We start from the raw sequence: 7,928 nt of genomic DNA, 5'->3' as shown, positions 1-7,928 counted from the left end.
GTCTTGTCACTTCTATTCGAATATACAGCCTAGCGAGTAAGCGCATAACCGCGAGGTCTTTGCGTCTAAACTCACCGCCGATGCTGTTTCTTCTTTCAGTCGTAATTCTAACAACAGATTTATTATGACTGTGAAAATTATCAACATTAAATGATTCATTTTTCATAATCTTTAGCCTGAAAAAAGGGTATGTTCTTCGAAAGAAGATTCCAAATAAAGAAAATGATACACGAGAACTTTAAATGATATCAGTCTAGTCGTTTAATTTATATCGCGGTACCTACATTTGTGACGAGCATCTGGCAACTGAACGAATCAGCATGATACTGATCGTACAAACATGGACAACAATAATTATTCCTACACGCATCGCATACGAATCAACGCCGAGCTTTTGCATGTGAATGGCTTTTTCAATGTGTCTGTTGCGAATCAAGCCTGGTTTTCATTGATAATCGGTTCATCACATTATTTCGTGTCACAGCACGCATATCGAAGAGTACCACCGAAATATTGTTGCAGGCAAGTGATCGTGTACGATCGACTGAACTTTTATGCAGTCTTCTCTAGACGCTATCTTTGTGTCTTGTTCGATAATGTTCGCACGATTTTGTAAGGCTTTTACAAGTTCTTTCACTTGCCTATAAAAATAAACGTCGCAAGTCTCCACCAGCAGTGTACATTTTGGAGGAATTACCTTAACACTGCTTGTTCGCAGGCACTCTCCATCAGGACAAGTTTCGTCGTGCAAACACGGGTTCGTTTGTCTCCCATTGAATCGGAGAGGAAACGAAATTTATTGTTCTACCCTCACGTGCAGCTTCAAGACGTCGGTTAGAAAAGTCTTGCATAATACTGTTGTGAGTTTGCCGGACTTGGAATAGGCTATCGTAAGCTTACGTACTCATCAAATGATTTTTTTTTTTTTTTTTACTCCTGATGCAAATGTGCCAGTGGTTCGCTGCAAGTCTTTCCTCAGGATAAAGCATGGCGAAATAGTAAATAGACCATTAAGTGTTGATAATCTGCACAATCATAATAAATCTCTCGTTAAAGTTGCCCATGAATGCAATAGAAAAAAAAAAAGGTTTCGCTCTTACTACACGAGGGGCCGTGGACCTGTTGAAGACAAGCGACCATAGAAAGTATATAATCACGCCTAAAATTTTCAGACTCGGTTTTCTCGAAAACTGTTGAGAGTTCCGTTTGCCTGTTTACATCTCTTGAAGTGTTAGTAGCGCGCTGCTCACCCCGTCGGAGTTGATCAAATCTGGGAAGAGAAGTTTGTGCGCTTCCCGTTTGAGATGGAGACTGATAACTCAAAAACCTAGAGTAGATTTGAAACTTCCTGGCAGATTAAAACTGTGTGCCGGACCGAGAATCGAACTCGGGAACTTTGCCTTTCGCAAGCAAGTGTTCTGCCATCTGAGCTACCCAAGCACGACTCACGACCCGTCCTCACAGCTTCAACACTGCCAGTACCTCGTCTCCTACTTTCCACACAGTTTTAATCTGCCAGGAAGTTTCATATCAACGCACACTCTGTTGCAGAGTGAAAAACTCATTCTAGAGTAAATTCGTCGAAAACAGAAAGTTGCTCTCGAAAGGAGATATTAATCTTCTCATTTCTAAATTGTAGGCGGGTCATCTCTGATGATTTGTTTCGACCTCACAAAACCATTTTCAAACACTGATCCTCCAGGGAGAAAAAAAAAGGAAGGAAGGAAGAACTTAGTGCTTAAAGTCCCGTCAACAGCGAAGTCATCAGAGACGGAGCACAAGCTCAGATGAGGGAAGGATGGTAGGGAAGGACGTCGGCCGTGCCCTTTCAAAGAAACCATGCCGGCATTTGCCTGGAGCGATTTAGGGAAATGACGGAAAATCTGAAGTATGGCCGAACGCGGATTTGAACCGTCGTCCTTCGGAACGAAAGTGTAGTGTTCTAACCACTACGCTATCCTGGAGAGTGCCGTATGCAACGTAGAACATGATGTTCCTAAATCGTGCGTTCGGTGTGGCTGATTACAGGCTCGCTTCACAGATCCCCTCCGTGGTCTTCGGTCTGTGACTGACGGCTTCCGTTCGCTTTTCGTCCGTCCCGTCTATTCGCGGCTTTTATCGTTCGTATTATGTCGCTGCCATGTAGTTGCCGCTTAGTACGTGTGGCGTCATTCTACTTTAGAACATCCTCGTTACACGTTACACCTCAACTGTATTTATTAAATGCTACGTTATGAGTGCTGATGTATTACAAGTGTGCTTCCTTTGCTTCGGATATTCCAGTTCTTTACACTTCGAAGTCTCATAGTGCCAAAGTATGTTCTTGCAGCTTTCAGACTCAGTGCAACTAATATTATCTCACGTGCACTGGTGTTTCATATAAACAGAACACAATTAGTTGCATGGCAGTTTCATGTAGTTTAACACTTATTTCCCCTAGTGACCTGTTCGTTTGCAGCTGAGTGACAGTTAAATATGCTCTGTTGTCTCCAAACGACTATTGATTTTTTCGAGTTCACTGTCACTACATTTATAAAAAAGATGCCTCTCAGATATTTAATACTGTCTGTCCTTACGAAGATGAATCATCGACTATCAGAGACGTTCTCCCATCTATTGTGCGACTGACAGTATAGTGACATACTCTTCCTTGTACTGGCTGATGTGTGATTCTCTTCCACTGAGAGTATCGAGAAGGAGGGATAGTGCTTCTCTGCCTGGTGTTCTTCCCTCGGTTGGCGACTTTTTGATTCAGTTTCGCTATTTGTCATGTCTTCGTAACACTGTTTGCGATAAACCGTTTTCTTGTATACAATAGATGTTGAAACTTCCTGGCAGATTAAAACTGTGTGCCCGACCGAGATTCGAACTCGGGACCTTTGCCTTTCGCGGGCAAGCGCTCTACCAACTGAGCTACCGAAGCACGACTCGCGGCCGGTACTCACAGCTTTACTTCTGCCAGTATCTCGTCTCCTACCTTCCAAACTTTACAGAAGCTCTCCTGCGAACCTTGCAGAACTAGCACTCCTGAAAGAAAGGATATTGCGGAGACATGGCTTAGCCACAGCCTGGGGGATGTTTCCAGAATGAGATTTTCACTCTGCAGCGGAGTGTGCGCTGATATGAAACTTCCTGGCAGATTAAAACTGTGTGCCCGACCGAGACTCGAACTCGGGACCTTTGCCTTAAGCAAAGTGGCTCAGTGGCAACCGTCGTTCCCGCTTAACTTTGATTCCCGAGTTCGAGACCATATTGCTTTTTATTATTTTTTTCCTTCCTCTCTATCAGAATTATCTACGAATGTTTTCTCCAATTTATTTTGAAATAATGTTGTCGTTAGTCGTCAATTAACTTCGTGTGTAATGACTGAATTAAAAAAAAAATTAACGAATGCGAAAATAATGTGAAATATTTTTGAACCTTCTTACAACCTGTGAAGCTGCAAGGACATTCACAAATATTTCACATTATTTTCTCATTCGTTTATTTTTTTAACTTCTTTTATTACACAGTAAATTAATTTGCGGATAACGACAACATTGTTTCAACATATAAATTGGAATAAACATTCGTAGATAATTCAGAGAGTGAGGGGGGGAAAAAAGAAAAAACCGGGTTTCGAACCCGCAGCGCAAAGTTCCGAAGGCGCTATGGTAGCCGCTGAGCCACCGCTTCGGTTGAATCCTTACCCGCTAAGAGGTATCTACATTATAGCAACAGCGCATTGAAAACTTTGACCGTCGTTTTCTCAGAAGCGGTCGAGTGTATGCAGATAAGCGTGTTCGCTTATTTTGTCCCCTCTTTCACTGAGCGAAGTTTCAGCAAGATCGGGGTATGACTCTTGGCGTGTTCCCTCGTAAGTGGCGTGCGTTGGGATTCAGTAGACAGAATGCGTCCACTTTCCTCGACTACTCATTGATATGTTTGGAAACCTTCGTTCTTGTAGTGGCAGTTTGCGTTATGAGGGCTAGTTTTCCTGATAACGATATACTAATAGACTTTGCTCCTAACTTACGTTACTGTGTAGTAGACCCACTGCAACGACATGAACCGGAAATATTTGTTTATTTGGATAGTCCGCTTCTTAGATGCCATATTTCGCTGTAATATTTTCCTTTGTTTCAAAACGACAAGTTTAGAAGACCACTGCAACTTGATAATATCAGAAACAATTTAATACTTTGACACAGTTACGTGTGTTGTACTAGGAGTGTACTCTGTTGAATGAGGAATACATTAAACACGAAAGCTGCGTCCAGTAACAATAATTAACTTTCAGTTACATGACAAAACACAAGTCGAAAACTGTCAATTCATCTCAGTACCGAGTAAAACTTAAAATGGAACGATGGTAAACATACTTTTGTGGGGAAGCAAACGAAAGACTGCGTTTTATTGGCCGCACACTGAGAATACGCAACAGGCCTACTGAAAACACTGCCTACACTACGTTTGTTCGTCCACTGCTATAGTATTTCCTGCGCGGAATGGGATCCTTGACAGACGTGATTGACGGTGCACGCCAAAAACGCCAAGGAACGGTAGCACGATTTGTAATGTCACGAAATAGGGGGGGGGGGGGGGGGAGAGAGAGACCAAGATTTGGTAAGCGAGTTGGAGTGACATTCATGAAAACAAAAGCGGCTTTCGTTACCGCGAGATCTTTTCTCGAAATTTCAGTCACCAACATGTGTTCTGAATGCCAAAACATTATTTCCTCGGCAACTTACACACGACGAAATGACCATAGTAATAATGTAATTCAGGGCGCGTAAGAAAAGATTTACGTGCTCCATTTTCCCTCACGCTGTTAAAGAGAGGGACACTAGAGAAATAGTCCGAAGGTGGTTCGGTGAACCCTCTCCCACGCACGTAAGTCTGTACTGCAAAGAAATACTGTAGATGTAGTCATGTAAGTGTAACAACGAAATTATGTTGTAATTGTGACATGTGATTTACATTTGATTTGAACATCGAAGTGGTTTTGCTGTTTATTTATTTTTTGTTCATTATTTTCAGCCATAGACGAACACCTAGGCGCGTTAAATTGATACTGAAATAAAGTCTCATGCATGGACCAATAACAATATATTCTTAACTACTTGTTATGGTACTGCAGTATCTGCCAGAGTCTTCAGAAGTGGATGTCGAATACGACATTGCAGACGAATACTACAGACGACTTCGAACAAAATTTGAACGTAGCTTCATAAAATTTCCGTAATCAAACGATCTGAGTTGCTGGCGAATACAGTTTATCCTCACTAAACAGTATATATTATCATTATACGTGAGGTGAAAGGAGTTTCGCCGGATGCGGTGGCCGAGCGGTTCTAGGCCCCTCAGTCACGAACTACGCGACTGATTTAGTCGCAGGTTGGAATCCTACCTCGGGCACGGATGTGTGTGATGTCCTTAGGTTAGGTAGGTTTAAGTAGTTCTAGGTTTAGAGAACTGATGACCTAAGCAGTTTGGTGCATAGTTCTTAGAGCCATTTTTTGACCTTTCACGTAAATTTTCTTTACATAAACGGCCGTATCTTTAGACTGCGTTGACACAGAAGCTCACTTTTTTACACAACCAAGGGACAGTATAGCGCAGGAAATGCGATACATTTCCGCTTATTATGTCTACCCGTACTCGAGGTAAACGGGTTTTAAGGGGTAGGTAGACAGATAGACGGTCAAAAAAGTGAGACTAGTAGGGTTTCATTTTTACCGATTCAGGTGATGAAATCCTAACAACGAAAATAGCTACGACAGTTACTGAAGATGAGGACCGCATAAATAATTCTCCCTACTCTTTATTCGAAATGTTCTAGTTGCAGTCGATACATCAGCGTATTAATCGTAGCTTCACTTTCGATCCAAATAACGTTCACAGGAATGCAAATAAAATCCATTTGCCTATACACGTGGTAATTCAGATCCCACGCTTTAGAAGTGCGAGCTTTCCCATTGCTAGCTAGCTTAAAAAACGTCGGCTAATGAACATTATCTGGCTGTGGCGAGTCTAATGGAGAAATAACAATGTACAATACGTTTGGCAGCTATGTCGCCTTTTATTTCTTGGGGTGGTGCAGATTTATCGAACTAAATTTACTCGCTAATAACAGTATTTTGTTATTTCGAATGATTATCACGTAAGCGGTGACATAAAGGTAGAAAATTCATGTTTTTTAGTCCAGAAAGCTCTATGCAACAGAAACTCCATATCATTTTCCCATTTTCATTGCGAAATTGCCGGCTTATTCATGTCTGGGGTAATGATAGTGGGCTGTTTGCTGGGTTGTCTGCTAGCGTATTAAAAGATATTAGCTAATGCAAGGGAGGTCTGGTTTGTTTTCGGTTCTAAACTCGCAGGAGGCAGTTAGACTATCAGTAAAGCTATTTTAAGGAATTCCCGCGCCCCCAATACGTTTTATTGCTACCTCCATTCTGTACTGGCGTCCTGTGGATGTCAATATGTAACTCTTGTAGAACTTCATACTTGTTACTGCCTACTTTTTCCGCTTCTGTCAATAACTGAATTGACTTAAGTGTGACACTGAACGATTTTTAACTGAATTTCGTTATGAATCTTCACGCATTGCTAAATTTGCACACTTTCATGGTAGGTCAGCAACGGTAATCCAGTATGACTGGTCTGAACGTTGACACAGACCGTTTCGCGGCCGAATGCGCATAATATTTTGCTAATTCGTAACGATCTGAGGTTATTTTGTCTTACTAAAACAGTTATGTTATCTCGATGAGATGAAATTCATTTTTATTAGTACAGTTCATACTAATTATCGTTTCTTCTTCCGTTTATATCTTATATTTACGTGTTGTGTTTAACACACTAATCAGCACTGATATAGTGTTACACATGACTGAAAACAGTCTAACAAAGTTCGGATGGTTTTTCAATTTCACGCCTGTACACAGTATGTTGGTAGCACTTCGTCGCCTTGCCTGTTATGCTGTGTAGCAGACTTTAAAGCTGTGCGGATCAGCATAACGAAAAGGCGAGGGGTCTCGCTCCTTTTGGCCACGACAGTACATGTAGAGACAAGCAAATCATTACAATTTCAGAAAAAATGGGTTATTTATCCAAAAGAAACAAATTGAGGAAGTCAGTAAACGCGTTCGGCCACCTTTCATTGCCGTAAGATAATTCGATTTTTAAATAGTCTTCACACAATGTCAAAGAGTAAGAAAAATTCGTCAGTGTATGAATACCTAAGCTTTTCATAAGCCATTGACTCCTTTATGTGTGTTTGAAGTAAGTGGAACGGAGAAGACAATTGAGTATATGTTAGCTGCCTACCAGTTTGGCATAAGAAAGGTAAAGTCACAGCAGAGACAGTTTTGAGGTTTCGATTGCTAATGGGAGCTAGGCTCAAGAAAAATCAATACACGTTCATAAGATCTGTCGACCTACAATAAGAGTTCGACAATGTAAAACGCTGCAAGACGTTCTAAATTCTAAGAATATAAGGATAAGCTGTAGGGAAAGACGGATAATATAAAGCATGTGCATGAACCAAGAGGAAACGATAAGAATAGAAGACAAAGAACAAGGTTTTCGGATTAACCCGTCTAAGACGAGGATGTAGTCGTCCGTCTCTCTTCAATCTATACATCGAAGAAGCAATGATAGAAATGAAAGAGAGGTTCAGATGTCGGATTAAGATTGAAGTTAAAAAGATATCAATGAGAAGATTAGCTTATGGCACTCTGAGTGAAGGACAGGGAGAATTACAGGACCTGTTGAATGGTACGAACATTCTCATGAGTATACGCTATGGAATAGCTATGGAATAGGAGTAAACCGAAGGAGGACAAAAGTAATGAGAAGTAGTATAAATGAGACTACCGAGAAACTTAACGTAAAAAATGGGAACTGCGAAGTATACGAACTGACATAATTCTGCTTTCTTGGCA

General features: G+C 41.2%; 1 non-coding gene across 1 annotated transcript; it reads right to left on the bottom strand.

Moving 5' to 3' along the window:
- Positions 1 to 2,849: 2,849 nt before the first annotated feature.
- Trnas-cga (transfer RNA serine (anticodon CGA)) lies at positions 2,850 to 2,924 on the bottom strand. Its single transcript has one exon. It is a non-coding gene; the product is annotated as a tRNA-Ser (tRNA).
- Between the last annotated feature and the right edge of the window lie 5,004 nt (positions 2,925 to 7,928).

The sequence above is a fragment of the Schistocerca nitens genome, chromosome 9, assembly GCF_023898315.1.
Source record: "Schistocerca nitens isolate TAMUIC-IGC-003100 chromosome 9, iqSchNite1.1, whole genome shotgun sequence".
NCBI lineage: Eukaryota > Metazoa > Arthropoda > Insecta > Orthoptera > Acrididae > Schistocerca > Schistocerca nitens.
The sequence above is the reverse complement of the archived record's forward strand: the minus strand, read 5'-3'. Positions and strand labels throughout refer to the sequence as shown.